General features: G+C 37.5%; 1 long non-coding RNA gene across 1 annotated transcript; it reads left to right on the top strand.

The window, feature by feature from the left end:
* The first annotated feature begins 14,046 nt into the window (after positions 1-14,046).
* Positions 14,047-14,441, top strand: LOC143536243 (uncharacterized). Its single transcript, XR_013135858.1, has 3 exons — positions 14,047-14,094; positions 14,210-14,273; positions 14,357-14,441. It is a non-coding gene; the product is annotated as an uncharacterized LOC143536243 (long non-coding RNA).
* Positions 14,442-15,838: the final 1,397 nt, after the last annotated feature.

Genomic DNA, 15,838 nt, shown 5'->3' with positions numbered 1-15,838 from the left:
CAATACACATATCCTTTCTTTAGTAGTTAAGCTGTCACACCCCGATTTAGGGCCTAGGCGTGTGACCACAAGTTGGTACCTGTTTTGTTAATATATCAGAGTTTATGGTTTAATTTTAGCGGAAGACTTTAGGTTGAATATAATATTAATTTACATTGAAAATTTACTTGGGAATTAACCACCCAAGTATAGTTTACAAAATATATGTTTCATAATACAAGGATTTGTTTATAAAACACGGAACCATCTTGTAAGCGCTTTTATCTTCATATGGACTCCAATCCTTGCTAATGCTACTTATGATTAATTACCTGCAATGATTTGGAAAAATACGTCAGCTATATGCTGGTGAACACGCATGACTCGATAAAACATTTTGAATGACAATTATAATACAATTATAGTTTTCTGTACACTCAGCAGATGCACGACCACATCTGGGATTTTTACCACGACCCTACACACACACAAATGTTCTCCCGAGCTCTGACGCTCCTTCAAGGAGAACTAGTCATGACCGTTAGCCCACGGCCACCTGGCCTTTGACTGATTAGGCTGAACAGTTATGTTTGGACCCAGACACATGTGTACTCGGTCTGAGTTGCTTTTATTTTCTATCTTGTATTATAATGTTTTAGAGATCAAATGATCTCATGTAGACATTGATTGACTCGTTAAGACAAACACCTGTTTATCTAATTGAGTATAAATATGTTTTGACTGATTGAAAAGGTTAACGTATTCACCTGTACCGTCGGTGTTGAAAACCTTGACTGGGTGATTGTGAATGACATTACCCTATACACAAATAGGTTCGTATGAATGTTTTGAATGATGTTAAGCTATGATTGTAAGCTTAATCTTGAAATCGTTTATCTTTGATTGTGAATGAAAACACTTGGTTTTATGTGACGTTTGATATAGCATGCTTTGGCCTAATAGGTTCAACACGTTGGTAAGTTTCTCCAGGTAAGTAAAAGGGTCCCTTGGTTGATTGGGATTTATTCGAATTACTTTTCCTTAGGCAAGAAACTTACTACTAGTGATATCCCTCTTCCAGTTACTTCATGCCCGTCAAAATATATCTTTTGTTTTAATCATTACTTCATCATGAAGTAACATTTATGAAAACATGATTGTGAATGAATGTTTGTAAAATACGATCAAGGTTAAAGGTCATAGCCTCGATTGATAATCTAAGCTATAATTCAAATAACTTAAACGTAATTCCTACCTTAGATTTGAATGCTTGGATTGATAATAAGAAAAAGGCAATATCTTGATCTACTCGCTTATACGATTGTTAGCTTGATTATAACTTCGTTTCTTGCACGAATTACGAGAAAACAGCACGTCGGCTTGCTACGGCAACGGGGTACGCTTTCCAAGGCTATGTGTGTGTAAATAAAGGAGTTTTTGGGATGAATGGAGCGTATGCCCGTCACCCCCTTTTATAGCCAAAATTGGACCCCATCGCGGTACACTATGGGTTCTTTGGGACCCGTCGTGTACCGTGGCGCCGCAATATTACGTCGTCTTATGCGGTGGTGACACGTGGCCTGTCACAATGCGCCACGTGTTGACACGTCGTTGGACACGTGTCCAATGACTCAGCAAGCACATCGCATTACGCGATGGGTTGATTGTTACCCCGTCGCGTACCGCGATGGGAAAACATTTTCAAAATTTACACTTTTGGTCCCTATACTTTCTAAGTTAATATATTTAGGCTTAAATTAAAGAGGGTAAAAGACACGGTGTTACATCCTCCCCACCTTTTGAATAATCTCGTCCTCGAGATTTATTGGAATAGATAGGGATACTTTTTCTTCATCTCTGACTTGAGTTCGCATGTGTACTCGTGTCCTCGTCTTGAATCCCACTTGACCTTCATAAGCTTTATATGCTTATGCTTGAGAAACTTGATCATACTGTCTTCTATTTGAATCGGTTGTTCCACAAACTTAAGCTTCTCATTAATTTTAACCTCCTTTAATGGCATGGCAAGAGTTTCATCAGCTAAACACTTGCGAAGATTGGATACGTGAAACACGTCGTGAATACCTTTGATTTCATCAGGTAACTCTAATCGGTAAGCGACTGGTCCGATTCTTTCGATTATTTTGAATGGTCCGACAAATCGTGGACTCAGTTTTCCTTTCTTTCCAAACCTTACTACACCTTTCCAAGGTGATACTTTCAATAACACTTTGTCACCTTCTTTGAACTCTAATGGCTTGCGGCGAACATCCGCATAGCTTTTCTGTCTATCCCATGCTGTTTTCAGGCGTTCCCGAATTTGTATTACTTGATCAGTAGTTCGTTGAACAATTTCGGGTCCTGACAACTGACCATCACCTATTTCTGACCAACATACAGGTGTTCTAAATTTACGCCTATACAAAGCTTCAAACGGTGGCATTTGGATGCTCGTGTGGTAACTATTGTTATATGAGAATTCCATTAAAGCAAGATGGGTATCCCAACTTCCTCCTAGATCAATAACACAGGCACGAAGCATATCTTCCAATGTTTTAATTGTACGTTCACTTTGGCCATCAGTTTGGGGATGATAGGCAGTACTTAAGTTTAGTCGAGTCCCCATGGCTTTTTGAAAGCTTGACCAAAAATTTAAAGTAAAACGACTATCTCTATCAGAAATGATGGATAGCGGCACACCATGTAAGGATACAATGTTTTCGACATATAAGTGTGCTAACTTATCCATGCTGAACGTTTCTTGAATTGGAATGAAATGAGCAGACTTAGTAAGTTTGTCTACAATAACCCAGATTGCATCATTTTGGCGTGAAGTTTTCGGTAACTTCATGATGAAATCCATAGTTACCATATCCCATTTCCAAATTGGTATTTCAAGTTTTTGTAGCAATCCTAACGGCTTTTGATGTTTGGCTTTTACTTTTGAACATGTCAGGCATTTGGCTACATACAACGCAACATCTTTCTTCATACCGATCCACCAATAATCATTCTTCAAATTGTGGTACATCTTACTACCCGGACGCATCATATACTTTGACTTGTGTGCTTCTTCAAGAATTTTGTCTCTTAGACTTCCGACCATCGGTACCCAAATCCTTGCACCGAGTCTAAGTATTACATCACTTCCTTTGACTAGTTGATCGACTATAACGTTTTCTTTCTCGACTTTTATGTTTCCTTCTTCCAGTGCCAACTTCTAAGCTTCTTTTATTTAACAAGCTAAGTCAACTTTGAGTTCTAATCTAAGAGCTCGAACTCTCTTTGGATTTTCATGTTCTTTTCTTCTTAAGGCGTCGGCGACTACGTTGGCTTTCCCTTCATGATATACGATCTCACATTCATAGTCATTGAGTGTTTCCATCCATCGACTTTGCCTCATATTCAATTCTTTTTGATCAAATATATGCTTCAAACTCTTGTGATCAATATATACTGTGAACTTTACACCATACAAGAAATGTCGCCATAACTTTAAAGCGAAAATTATAGCGCCTAGTGTTGGGCCTAGATTTATGGTTTGAGTTTGTCTAATACTTAGTTGGATTTGGTTTTGGGTGGTTTAGCTTTTGGTTATGTAAACCGAGAACACACTTGTGTTCTCGGTGGGCTTGGTGTCATTTGGGCCGGTCCTTGTTGGTGTCCCTATATATAGATAGATAATGTATAGGGTAAAGGTTGTTCATTCTCATTGTTACTCAAGTATTGTAAGGCTTAAGCACCTGACGTAATCAATATACGTGTGTGTTGAAGCATATTTGTGTTCGTTTACTTGTTAGTTATTGTGTTCTTGAATCACCGAGCATTGGTATTCCGCACCAATACTCGTTAGGTTGATATCATATTGTAGTGATCCAGATTCGGGACTTACACCTAGTTCAAGGTCGTGTCTGGTATAATTCTTTTCATGAACTTTCAATTGTCTCGAAGCATAGGCAATTACTTTCTCTCCTTGCATCAAAACACATCCCATTCCCGTGTGCGAAGCATCACAGTAAATGGTAAAGTTTTCTAGTCCATCTGGCAAAGCCAAGATAGGTGCATTAGTTAACTTTTGTTTGAGTGTTTCGAATGCTTCATCTTGCTTCGGTCCCCATTCAAACTTGATTGCCTTTCTTGTGAGTGAAGTTAATGGAACAGCTATTCGTGAAAAGTCTTGAATGAATCTTCTATAATAACCGGCTAAGCCTAAGAAACTTCGTACTTGAGTCGGTGTCTTGGGTTTCTCCCACTTGGTTATAGCTTCAATATTTGCTGGGTCTACTTGAATCCCAGTCTCATTTATAACATGTCCAAGAAATTGAACTTCGAATAACCAAAATTCAAACTTAGAAAACTTGGCGTACAATCTCTCGTTCCTTAGGGTTTCAAGTATGATCTTAAGATGAAATTGATGATCATCTTTGGATTTCGAGTAAACAAGAATGTCATCTATAAAGACAATGACAAACTTGTCCAAGTATGGCTTGCAAATCCGATTCATCATGTCCATGAAAGCTGCTGGAGCATTAGTGAGTCCGAAAGGCATAACGGTGAACTCATAATGTCCGTATCGGGTTCTAAAGGCTGTTTTAGGTATTTCTTATTCTTGTACCTTCAATTGATGGTAACCTGATCTAAGGTCAATCTTGGAGAAACAGCTTGCTCCTTGGAGTTGATCGAACAAGTTGTCGATTCTTGGCAGTGGGTACTTATTCTTAATCGTGACCTTGTTTAGTTCTCAGTAATCTATACACATCCTCATCGACCCGCTTTTCTTCTTTACAAACAATATCGGAGCTCCCCACGGTGACAAACTCGGTCGTATGAATCCTTTCTCTAGTAGCTCATCCAACTGTTTCTTTAACTCTTTCATTTCCGTAGGTGCTAGACGATAAGGAGATTTGGCTATCGGTGAAGTTCCCGGTATTAAGTCGATTCTAAATTCTACTTCTCTATCAGGCGGGGCTCCTGGTAGCTCAGTAGGAAATACATCTTGAAATTCGGATACGATCGGTACTTCCTCCAATTTCTTTGGTTCGGGTTCCTTGGTTACATAGGCCATGAATGCAAGGCATCCCTTTCCTATGCAATGACTTGCTTTAATCTTGGATATGATTCCTACCTTTCCTCCCTCTTTGTCTCCAGTTATACAAATGGTTTTATTGTTAGATATTTGGATATCAATGGCTTTATCGTTACATACGATACAAGCCTGATTAAACGATAACCAGTCCATACCTAATACTACATCAAAACCCGCTAATGTCATGGGTAACAATCGTACATGTATGATGTGATTTGCTAAAGATATTGTGGCATTCTCTAAAGCCTCGGTTATTCTACTTACATTCCCATCAGTAGTTTCTACTTCATAATGTTTATCTAGTTTAACTAAGGGCTCATTTAATAGACTACAAAATTAATAATCTATAAAGCTTTGGTTTGCACCCGAGTCAAATAATATTCTAGCATAAACATTATTTATAGGAAACGTACCGGTGATCACGTCCGGTATATCTACTACCTTCTGGGTATCTAGCATAAAGACACGAGCGTTTCCCTTCTTGGCATCGGTCTTCACTCCGCTGCCACTTGCGCCAACTGTCGCTGCCGTTGGCCTTTTCTTTGGACATTCTGTACTAAAATACCCCTTTTCACCACATTCAAAACACACTACTGCTTTCTTTTAAAGTCTGCTTCGATATGACCCGGCCTTTTGCAAAAATTACATATAATAGTACTTAAGGGTCGTTGACATCTCCTGAAATGTCTTCTGCCACATGTTTTACAAACAAGACGAGTATAAACGAACGCTCCTTCCCTCTTTTTCTCAACTTTCCTAATCTTTCCTCCAACTGGCGTCTTGCCATCATCTCTTTTCCTTTCATCCCGATTCCTTGTCATCCCATCCATCAAGTACCCGGCCAACTCCATTGCAGATTCCGTCGAAGACGGCATATGTGAACGAACATAATCACGGATTTCGATTGGTAATCCGTAAATGTATCGTGTCACTTTGTTGATTTATGGAGTGACCAGATGAGGCATGATTCTACAATACTCAAGAAACTTGGTGTTATATTCCTTGAGATTGGTTCCCACAACCTCGTGGTTCCACAATTTGGTCTGAATCTGATCGATTTCATTGATTGGACAGAACTTCTTCAATATCATAGCCTTAAACGTTTCCCAATCCAGGTTGTATAGATTCTCTCTACCCTTGATTCCGATCAGGGTATTCCACCATTCCAATTCCTCCCCTTTGAACATCTGGGAGGTATATTTAACCTTCTCTCTCTGTGTGCACTTGCTTATTAGCACAATTGATTCCATTTCCTCCAACCATCGGAGGGTAACTATTGCTCCTTTGTCCCCGTGATATTCTTTGGGGTTGTAAACCTTGAATACTTTGAAATCACAGCCTTCGTTTATTTTGAGTTTCTTAGTTTTCTCACGAAGATCATTTTCAGCAGTGGAGCTTGCATCACTCGTTTCTTTCTTTTTCTCGGTTTCCTTTTTCTTATCTTCTTTCTTTTCCGACTCTTTCTTAGATTCTTTCTTTGAATTTACCGTTTCACTTTTGCTTCGGCTTGCCCTTTTACTAGATTGAGAAGCAGAACGGCTAGGATCATTTTTCAATATTTCATAGATTGGGTTCATAGCTTCTGTTACTAGATTGCGAATACCGAGCACATAATCCTTCGGTATTGCTTGTATGTTTTCTACTAAAGTCTTTTCTTTGTTGTTGATTATGTTTTCTTCCTTGTTCTTTTCTTGCATAATTTCTTCAATGGTCTTTCCTTTATTGTTGTTTATTTGTGTTTCTTGGTTATTGTTTGCTTTAGACATGCTGTTACATGAATAAGACAAAATTTAGGGAAAGACACACTATATATTACCTTATTTATATTACACGAAGGAAACATAACAACAAAAATTGATACACAACATGATATCTAATCCTTAATCCATTTCTTAACAAGATTTTTCATCTTGTCACATTTCTTAACTATTTTCCTTCCCATTTTATTCTTGTCCACAACCTCGTTCCTCAACTCATCCATCACCGAATTTGGAGGGTTCGGATATCCCGTTGGTGCAGATGCAGCTGGGAAGAGATATGCATTTTCTTGTGGATAGAGATGTGGGTTTGCAACGTATGCGTGCATTTCTTCATCAGGAATATTGGTGGTATAAAATTCCTTGATAATATTTGCCTCCTCACAAATCTTCTTAGCTTGTTGTGAGATTGAAGGTCTTGGTCCTAGATATGGCGGGAAGTAAGGATTCTTGCTTTCCTCTTCTTCCTCAGAATCCTCCTCTTCTTCAGGATCCTCCTCTGATTCATAAGGGTTTTTGATTGGTGACGAGTTAAGTCCCTTTTTGTATGGTATGCATACCCTCATTTTATGACTGGGTTCTGCAGATGTTGGTAGGGTCTCGTATTGATTGTTCAATGATGGTGATCCAAATTGCCATCTCCTTTGATCAGAGTGACAATTCATCCAGCTAGACGATTCCAATTCAACTTCTTGTTTTATCTTGCTTTGGACTTCTTGTTCCTCGGAAAGATGGTAAGTCGGAACCTCGGATGGATAATACTGAGGATTGTTGTCGGTGGTATCGTTAGAAATCTCTATTGGCATCTGCTGACTCCCTGGGAGATACACGGGTTGGCTCCCATAGGGTAAGTTTGGAACGATTGGTTGATTGCGACTGAAAAAGCTAGTATAATAACTATTGCTACTCTCCATATCGGATAGTTCGAGATTGATTGTCGGTTTTGATCGAATGGCTACTTGGTGTCTACGACCAAAGTAGTTAATATAAGACATCTGCATTTAGTTAGATTAGGGATAATAGGTTTACCAATCCTATCTTATCCCTACGAATAGTAATAATAATCATAATAATGGTTAAAGCCTAGGTACTAATGTTTTAATACCTAATTCACTGCATCCGATGGCTCTGATACCAACCTGTCACACCCCGACTTAAGGCCTAGGCGTGTGACCACAAGTTGGTACCTGTTTTGTAAATATATCAGAGTTTATGGTTTAATTTTAGCGGAAGACTTTAGGTTGAATATAATATTAATTTACATTGAAAATTTACTTGGGAATTAAACACCCAAGTATGGTTTACAAAATATATGTTTCATAATATAAGGATTTGTTTATCAAAAACGGAACCATCTTGTAAGCGCTTCTATCTTCATATGGACTCCAATCCTTGCTAATGCTACTTATGCTTAATTACCTGCAATGGTTTGGAAAAATACGTCAGCTATATGCTGGTGAACACGTATGACTCGATAAAACATTTTGAATGACAATTATAATACAATTATAGTTTTCTGTACACTCAGCAGATGCATGGCCATATCTGGGATTTTTACCACTAACCTACACACACAAATGTTCTCCCGAGCTCTGACGCCCCTGCAAGGAGAACTAGTCATGACCGTTAGCCCATGGCCACCTGGCCTTTGACTGATTAGGCTGAATAGTTATGTTTGGATCCAGACGCACGTGTACTCGGTCTGAGTTGCTTTTATTTTCTATCTTGTATTATAATATTTTAGAGATCAAATGATCTCATGTAGACATTGATTGACTCGTTAAGACAAACACCCGTTCATCTCATTGAGTATAAGTATGTTTTGACTGATTGAAAAGGTTAACGTATTCACCTGTACCGTCGGTGTTGAAAAACTTGACTGACTGATTGTGAATGATATTACCCTATACATAAATAGGTTCGTATGAATGTTTTGAATGATGTTAAGCTATGATTGTAAGCTTAATCTTGAAATCGTTTATCTTTGATTGTGAATGAAAACACTTGGTTTTATGTGACGTTTGATATAGCATGCTTTGGCCTAATAGGTTCAACACGTTGGTAAGTTTCTCCAGGTAAGTAAACGGGTCCCTCGGTTGATTGGGATTTATACGAATTACTTTTCCTTAGGCAAGAAACTTACTACTAGTGATATCCCCCTTCCAGTTACTTCATGCCCGTCAAAATATATCTTTTGTTTTAATCATTACTTCATCATGAAGTAACATTTATGAAAACATGATTGTGAATGAATGTTTGTAAAATACGATCAAGGTTAAAGGTCATAGCCTCGATTGATAATCTAAGCTATAATTCAAATAACTTAAACGTAATTCCTACCTTAGATTTGAATGCTTGGATTGATAATAAGAAAAAGGCAATATCTTGATCTACTCGCTTATACGATTGTTAGCTTGATTATAACTTCGTTTCTTGCACGAATTACGAGAAAACAGCACGTCGGCTTGCTACGGCAACGGGGTACGCTTTCCAAGGCTATGTGTGTGTAAATAAAGGAGTTTTTGGGATGAATGGAGCTTATGCCCGTCACCCCCTTTTATAGCCGAAATTGGACCCCATCGCGGTACGCAATGGTTTCTTTGGGACCCATCGCGTACCGCGGCGCCGCAATATTACGCCGCCTTATGCGGTGGCGACACGTGGCCTGTCACAACGCGCCACGTGTTGACACGTCGTTGGACACGTGTCCAATGACTTAGCAAGCCCATCGCGCTACACGATGGGTTGATTGTTACCCCGTCGCGTACCGCGATGGGACAACATTTTCAAAATTTACACTTTTGGTCCCTATACTTTCTAAGTTAATATATTTAGGCTTAAATTAAAGAGGGTAAAAGACGCGGTGTTACATAAGCTAACATTAACATTCATTATTTAACCATACACTTTACCTTTACTGAGCTCGCTTAAGTGACACATGGCTTTCTTGAACTGACATCTTCTTTCTCTTCTCACTTAAATCTCATTCTCTGTTCGAGTCTAAGCTTGTAGGATGCTTAAATCTCTTAAACTTTGCTTTGATACCAACTTGTAAGGCCCCGTTACCGGTGCCCTACATTGGACGTTGGATTTACTCATAAACACAGTTCTACTAATTAGAATAAATTAAAACATTCGTGGAATATTAAAACTTTCATAAACATTACATATTCATTCATAACTTGTCTTAAACAAACATCTTGTCTTTCAGAATAAAAAAACAATTCAATCAATCATACCCAGTGAAGTCCCACCAACAGCAAAGCTATAAGTAGGGTCTGAGGAGGGTGGGATGTAGGCACACCGTACCTCTATCCAAAAGGATAAAGAGGTGGCTTCAAGAGAGACCCTCGGCTCTAATATGTATGGGTAATATAAGGAAATCAAAGTTCAACAGTAAGTAATAATAATAATAATACTATATATATGGGGAGAAAATACAATTAATGTATATGACCAGAAAGCTAAATAAACGCCCTAAAGTGTTAATTTCTCCCTAAAAATCGTTAACTTTAATTCTACTTCTCCAAGACTTCCTATCCTCAACCATGTCCTCTGAGAGGTTTAGGTCTATCAGATCATGTCTAATCCTCTCATCCCAAGTCAATTTAGGCCGTCCTCTACCCCTCCTCCCCTCTATAGTAATGTTTTCTACGGATCTAACAGGATTCGTCGTCTGTCTTCTCTTCACATGTCCAAACCATCTCAATCTCCACTCTCTTATCTTTTCTGATATGTTCGCTACCCCTAATCTCTCCCGAAACACGATATTTCTTATTTTGTCTAACCTTGTGTGCCCACACATCCAGCGTAGCATTCTCATTTCTGCTACCTCCATCTTCCGCACCTGTGCCTTATTTATGGCCCAACAATCCGTTCCATATAGCATTGCAGGTCTAACTGCGACCCTATAAAATTTTCCCTTTAGTTTAGTTGGGAAACTCTTGTCGCACAATATACCTGTGGCTGCCTTCCATCTACACCATCCTACCTGAACTCGATGGGTCACATCACTTTCTAATTCCCCATTGCTCTGAACAAATGATCCTAGATACTTGAACTTTCGTTACCTGCAGAACCAGCTGCCCTCCAATGGTGATCTGTGCTGTCTTCATTGTCATTTACCCCACCAAAATCACAGTGTAGGTACTCCGTCTTAGAGCGACTAATTGTTAAACCTTTTGTCTCTAAGGTTGTTCGCCACTCCTCTAGCCTCATGTTTAGATATTGTTTTCCCTCAGCAATTAATACAATATCGTCTGCGAACATCATCTTGAGTCTTCAGATACCAGCCTCTTATTCTTCTACCATGTGCCCCTACTCAAGCCAACTGTCTCGTTCTACTCACCTGCGTGCATACTACAAGTCAGCTACGCTGAGTGAGTTCTAGTTAATCATACAACATACATCACATTCATAACTACACACTTTCGTACATACTTCATACTTTCATACTTTAATATACTTACTTACTTTCATACCTTCTTTCATATTCACACCTTACGTTTTAAAGAGCATTACGCCCTATAACCTTCGCATATATTATCAGGGTATGCAACCCTTCAACATTCTCATATATTATTACGGTATGCAACCCTTTAACATTCACATATATTATTAGGGTATGCAACCCTTTAACCTTCGCATATATTATTAGAGTATGCAACCCTTTAACCTTACCTTACTTTTCATCTTCATTATCATTATCACATTCATGCGTACCTTTCACAGTACCATACATACCATATTCATACATACTTCCTTATTCACATACTCATATCATACATACTACACTATACTTCCCTTAACAATACGTGCAATATCCGAAGATCGTTCACGTACCATCAATCATGCATTCATATTATAAACATAACTATCACATTCATCACTAGGGCATACACTTACCATTTAAGGTAAGTGTATTAATATTCACATTAAGTATGCACACAGCCCCGAAAACAGAACAAGGAATGGGGCTATAAACTCGCCTGAATCCTGTTTCTTTCTCCGTTAATCATTATTCCTTTCTTTTGTTGAGCTCGGCTGACTGTACATTAATTATGCGTATCAATACATATCCTATTCACATTATTTATATCTCAGCCAAAAATGGCTAAGTCTGGCTTAATCTAATGGTTTTATATTAGAATACATTTTTACTTAGATTGTTTTCATCTTTAACCCTAATGTATTTGAATACCTTGTATTCGAATGGTATTAGAATACACTTGTATCTAATGATCACATTGTAAGCTAATGAACATTGTAAGCTAACATAGCAATGTAAGCGAAACAGATCATTGTAAGCGAGTATGATGTAAGCGAGTATGATGTAAGCGAGTTCATATTGTAATCGATAGGACCATTGTAAGCGACTCACATTGTAACCGAATGGATCCATGTAAGTGAATGGGCATTGTATGCAACTCACATCGTAAACAAATGTATCCATGTAAGTGAATCTAACTTTGTAGGCGAATGGCCAATGTAATCGAGTTTAAATTTGTAAGAGAATGGCCAATGTAATCGAGTTTAACTTTGTAAGCGAATGGCCAATGTAATCGATATTAACTTTGTAAGCGAATGAGTTGAAACAATTTGTTCTTTTAGGGACGTTTTTCACGCCTTTAATATCCTATTATAGTCCTAAATTGTCACACCCTCAAAATCCACTAACGAAGTTTTTCCGTCAGAGGGTATGAACTAACAGAATCGGAATCATTAGTTATATCAAACACCAAAATTAAAATTTTCAAAAACAACCAAGACATAGTTGCGCCACACAGGACGTCTTAAAACACAGTTATCATGATAAAATTTAATAGAAGTTTAAAACAATAGAGTTCAGAGAATGCATGTCCTGTACCGCTCGCCCGCCTCAGCTACCTAAGATAAACATACTAAAAGTGTCAACACAGGGTTGGTAAGTTCACAGGTTTAAGTAAATTTAAGCATTGCGTTTTAGCGTTACCAGATAGTGTTAAGTCAATTATATATCAATAGGTAGAGAACCTATCAAGCATGTATTACTAAGTGTTCGACACCGAAGCTGACTGTTTATACGATTGCCTTGCCACCATGTCAACCACAACCATGGTAAAGTGTTACCCAAAATTACACCCAAGTCGAGTTTAGAGTTGGGTGGGGTTTGTCAAACCCAGTACTACTCAAAGGTGACTCGCTATTATCCCAATATTAACCGGTTTGATGTTCAGAAGGACTTAGGGCCTGTTTGGAAAGCCTCTGAAAGAAACCATTCAGACGTGTGATCTGAATCGCTCAGAATTCATCATGTTTGGTTTGTTCAAATCACATGTCTGAATGATCCCATTTACCTTTGAATCGGTCAGATTAAAATTGAATCTGAACCATTCAGGGGACAATTTTACCCACGCACAACAACATCATGCTCACTCGGTTCCAGCCTAATTCCAAGCACAAAAGGTATGATATATGTTTCCCTACTCGATTTATGCTCTTATGTTTCCCCCACCTTCGTCAATTTCTGTTTCATTATCCTCAGGATCTGAATAACTAGGCCTACAAGCTAGGGTTTATAGTTCGAATGGCTAATTGATGTTCAATTTTGGTTGAATCTTGTTTTTATTTTGACAATTTGATTCGAACGACTAATTTGTAGTTAGAGATAAAAAAAATTGAGTCGCATCTTCTTGAAACCCCAATCTTTGAATTAAAGAAGGTGTAACCTAGAATATATAATTTGAATGCCATAGATTACGATTATTTGCTTATGTGAGTAGAAATAAATGTTTTGCAATTAGTGTTGGTTTTGTTGTTATTACTCTTGTTTGCTGAGAAATTGCTAGAAATTTGATAGTCAGTGGACTAATTTAGTAAATAGTTTGCAGTATTAACATAAATTTGTCAAATTTATTTGATGCCACAACATATTCATGGTCTCTCACAATTAGTGCTGCAGAATGTTTTACACCTATCTTCATGAGGCTAGAATGTTGTTGAATTTGACTTGAACTCCTTAATTGCTTTCCAAATTTTATACAGATGTGAAGGCATATTTTACTTTTGATTATTGATAATAAACATAACTAGTGCTGCAGACTATAACTGATTGATTATATGCACATTAATGTAGTACACAACAAAACAAGTTGGTAAATTTATACTAAAACTGATCCTTTTTGCTTTCATTATTCAGGGAATTCGTTTTCGTGCTCTCACTATACCTGAATGCCAGAAGGTAGCGGAGAGCCGTTACCCGAGGGCCTTCTTTGGCTTCTTTTGACCGGAAAGGTAAACTGATTTTGTTGATTTTTATTATTATTTGTTTGTTATGACATTTGATATAACTGGTCAATGTTATTTCGGTGTTAACTTTTTTATTTTTTTTTCTTGTTTTTTTATAAAGGTGCCCTCTAAAGAACAAGTGGATGCTTTATCCTCATAATTAGGCAATTGTTCCACTATCCCAGGTCTCATAATATTTATTTCCATTTGAATTAATAAAATAATTAAGAAACATTATATTAATCCGTGAATTCTGTTATTTTTGTAGATCATGTGTATAAAGCCATTGATGCATTGCTTGTAACAGCTCATCCAATTACTCATTTTACAACTGATGTTATGGCTCTACAGGTGATGTATTACAACTGTGACAGTTCGACCCGTTTACCTTCATACGGGACACCCCGCTTACAGGTACATGCACACAAAAATCACTATATGGCTACAAACTCACGCTTCCATAAATAATAGCAAACTCGATGAACACGCGAAGTTAATGTAACAAAAGCTTATTTGATTATGATCAAAAGCTTAGAATCAATAAACTAGCTAATTTTGGTGTCAATGATGATTTATTGTAGGTTTATCGAGAATAAAGGTTAAGAGACAAGGAAAGATAAAGGCGTGTAATTGTTGAAACAACTCAGTTTTTAAGATGACTTTGGTTGTATTAAAATGGGTGTTATGTTTATCCGGATATAGCTTAAGCCATGTTTGATGTTTAGGGGTTTTGTACTTGTAGGTGTATTGTAAAGTTATTTGTGTCAATGTTTTGTTGAACTATTTTTAATATGTATTTTAGTTGATTATAATAAAAGTTTGTTTTAAGATGTATTTTGGTTTGTTATAATGAAAGTTTGGTCATTTTGTACAATTATTATGCGCTCAGACTAAATAGATATATTTCATTTAGCCCAAAATAGTTAAAGGGGTAAAATAGTCATTCTGCACAGTCATTCAGATGTCCAACCAAACAATATTTACTGGTTCAGCACTTACTGGATCAGAGCATCTTAATCATTAGACATCTTAATGGTTCAGCATTTAAGGGTTCAGCACTTTCCAAACAGCCCCTTAGTTGGTTTGTCGCCACTTAGCCTTACAAGTAATATATAAAGAGTAACAAAATCTAAATCGTTGGAATATGTTATCTCCCCCCTAATAAAAGCGTTAAAGAGTAAAAGGGGCTGTGAAACTCACTATTTGCGAAGTTATCAAAAATCCGAGAAAAGCGTGCGTCACAGAAATCCTCACTAGTGCTCTAAAAACAAAAATGAGATTTCTAAGTGTTTGAACTACGAGTGAGTCTCTAGACTCGACACATAAAAGTTATGCATGAGATGTGTTCGTGTTACTTTTTTGAAACAAGTGCGACTCGATAAACATGTTGGTGATAAGTTACATGTGTAAAAAAGTATGGTGTTAAGTGTTACTATGGTACATCATCAGTAAAATATATCCCACAAGGGAAAACATGTCAAACACATAGCAAACATCGATCAAATAATCACTTTTCATGTTAATTCAAAGAATTCAGCAGCGAAGTTACCAAGACAGATTTTAACACGTCAAGATTACTCTATCTCACTAACCATAAATGTAGATAAAGTCATCAAAAATTTATCACAGAAGCACACGTGAGTTAGGTTTCTAAAAATATTTTTATTAAATAGGTTTTCTCACAATGATCAAAACAACACAGTAAGCACACAGCAGTCATTGTCATGCGCAACAAAACTTTATTTACTAT

This window comes from Bidens hawaiensis, unplaced genomic scaffold, assembly GCF_021521415.1.
Source record: "Bidens hawaiensis isolate Kalapana, Puna unplaced genomic scaffold, B.hawaiensis_p1.1 tig00010770_1, whole genome shotgun sequence".
NCBI classification, from domain to species: domain Eukaryota; kingdom Viridiplantae; phylum Streptophyta; class Magnoliopsida; order Asterales; family Asteraceae; genus Bidens; species Bidens hawaiensis.
The sequence above is the reverse complement of the archived record's forward strand: the minus strand, read 5'-3'. Positions and strand labels throughout refer to the sequence as shown.